This window comes from Anomalospiza imberbis, unplaced genomic scaffold (assembly GCF_031753505.1).
Source record: "Anomalospiza imberbis isolate Cuckoo-Finch-1a 21T00152 unplaced genomic scaffold, ASM3175350v1 scaffold_99, whole genome shotgun sequence".
NCBI lineage: Eukaryota > Metazoa > Chordata > Aves > Passeriformes > Viduidae > Anomalospiza > Anomalospiza imberbis.
Window position 1 is genome coordinate 207,501 of NW_027100612.1, and position 2,500 is coordinate 210,000.

General features: G+C 81.0%; 1 non-coding gene across 1 annotated transcript in view; it reads right to left on the bottom strand.

Moving 5' to 3' along the window:
- The window catches only part of LOC137468053 (5.8S ribosomal RNA), a 153-nt gene extending 1 nt beyond the window's left edge, over nucleotides 1-152 (bottom strand). Inside the window, exon 1 of the ribosomal RNA XR_010995718.1 lies at nucleotides 1-152. This exon is cut by the window's left edge and continues 1 nt beyond it. This is a non-coding gene — a ribosomal RNA (5.8S ribosomal RNA).
- Nucleotides 153-2,500: the final 2,348 nt, after the last annotated feature.

Consider the following 2,500-nt stretch of genomic DNA (forward strand, 5'->3'; position numbering starts at 1 on the left):
GACGCTCAGACAGGCGTAGCCCCGGGAGGAACCCGGGGCCGCAAGTGCGTTCGAAGTGTCGATGATCAATGTGTCCTGCAATTCACATTAATTCTCGCAGCTAGCTGCGTTCTTCATCGACGCACGAGCCGAGTGATCCACCGCTAAGAGTTGTCTGGCTTTCGGCACCGACCCCGCGCGCGCGGGGGGGCCGGGAGCCGCTCTCGCCCGGAGCGGCCCCCCTTTTTTTTCTCTGGCGCCGAGGCCCCGCGCGGGGCCTGGCTCCGACCGTACGAGCAACGCGGAAAACCCCGGAGGGGGCGCGTGCGAGAAGAACACGGGAGGAACCCCACGGAACGCTCCCAAGGCCGGCCGAGAGGCGGGGGGACCCGCGCCCCCGACCGCCTCCCCCCGCCCGGCGAGGGGAGGCGCCGCCTACGTGTGCCGTCCTTCGGAGGCGGCCCAGGCGCCCGGGCTCGGCCCGGCCCTCCGCGCGGAGGGCCGCGCGGCGCGCGCCGCGGGAGCGCGGTGGCCCGCCCGGCCTCGCCGGCGCGGCGCCACGCGCCGGCGCGCGGCCCTCGGACCCCGCGCGCGCGCTTGCCTCCCCCCTGGAACCGCCGCCGCGCCGGCTCTCGCGGAGCGCCGCCGCGCCCACGCGCGCGGCCGACTCTCTCTCCCCAGGGGCCTTGCTGCGCTCGAGACGCCACGCGACGACCGCCGCCCCGCCGCCGGGCGCCGCGCCCCCCCCCGCCGGACCGCTGCCCGCCGGGGGAAGGCGAGCGCCCGAGGGCTGCCCGAGGGCGGACCCGCCGCCGCGGCGGGCCGCACTTCCCGGGAACCGCCGTCCACCCGCACCGTCGGGGGCCCCCTTCCGCGAGCACGCGCCCGGCGGAAGGCGGTGCGGCGCTGAGCCGGGGGGCGACGCCCGCTCTCCTCGTTCGCCACCTGGAGAGCGGGCGCGGAAGCGCCCCCGCGGCCGCCCGCCACCCCTGCCCTCGGACCGCGCGCGGTCGCGAAGGGCCACGGGGAGGGTCCCGTGCCCGCGGGCGGCGGGAACACCGGCCGAGCGGCGCCGCCGCCGCTCGGCGCGGGGCCGCCCGTGCTCGCCGGCCTCCGACCGCGGAGGGACCGCCGAGCGCTCGCCCCGGGCGGGCGGGCGGGCGGACGGCCGGCCGGCGGCCGGCGCCGCCGGTGCGTTCGAGACGAAGGCCGCCGAGGGGAGAGAGGCACGGCCGCGCCAGGCGCGGCGCCGCCCGCGCGGGACGGCCGCGGCGGCCCAGAAGAGAGAGCGCGCGGCGGGCCCCGGCGGCCGCCGCCCCGCGGCTGAGGAAGGGCAGAGAGCGCGCGCCCTCTGCCGGCGCCGCCCGTTTCGAGCCCAGCGGGTCGGCCCCGCGGCCGACCGCGCGCGCCGCGGCCTCTCCGCCGAGGCCGGGCCGCGAAGAGGGGGGGGCAGGGCGCCCCTCCCCGGCGCGGCGCGACTACCCCCGCACGCGCGCGCGCGGCGGGGACGACCGCCGCGACGGCGGGCGCGACCGGTGGCCGCGGACACCACCGCAGGGGATCGGCGGGAGTAGCTCCCCACCCCTCAATGGAGCCGCAACGCCACCGCCCGCCACCCGCCGCCGCCGCCGCCGCCGCCGCCGCCGCCGCGGCGGGGCGCGCCGAGCCGCCCGAGTCTTTAAACCGCCGCCCGGCTCGGCGGCCCCTTTTTCGGTCCTTCCCGCGGCGTTTGACGACGCCGAGGGGGAAGCCTGGGACCGCCGAGGCGCGGAGCGCTAGGTACCTGGCCCTGGGGCGAGGGAAACGACCTGCATGGCCCCGCCGGGGTGCCTCCCCCGCTGCCGCCCTCGGGGGAGCGTCCACCGGCGGGGGCGCGCCCGACATCTGCCGCCACCACCGCGGCGTCCTCCTCGGGGCCCGGGGTTTCCCTCAGTAGCCCGGCGCTGCGCCCGAGAGGACCGCCGCAGCTCGGGCCGCCCCGCCGACGCGGGGAGGCGGCCCGGCCGCCGAGCGCCTCGCCGACCCCGCCGAGAGGCCGCGGCAATGACGACGACGACGAGGAGGCCGGGAAGGCCCCCGCCGCCGCCGCCGCCGCCGCCACCGCCGCCTCCCGGCGGCGGGTCGCGGCACGCGGCCGCGCGCGCGCGCGCACCCTGAAGCGCGGCCCGGAACGCCCGGAGGCTCGGCCCTCGCGGTTTTCTCCTCTCCTGCGCGCCACGGGAGCCGCCTCGGCCCGAGAGCGGGACTCTACCGGCCGGGCAAAGCCCCGCTCCCCGGTGCGGGAAGGGCCAGAGGAGCCGCCTCCTCCGAGCCCCGAAGGCGCCCCCTGCCTCCCAGCCCCTCGCCGTCGCCCGACGAGCGAAGGAGCGAGGGGCAAGAGGCGGGCGCGCCTCCTGGAGGGGGCCGTGCCGAGCACCCCCTCCCTCCCGCACCCGGGCGGCTCCCGCGCAGCCAGAGGAGCGAGGGCCGGGCTCGGGAGAACTCGGGCCGCGCCCGGGGCCGGCCCGCGCGCGGCCCCGCC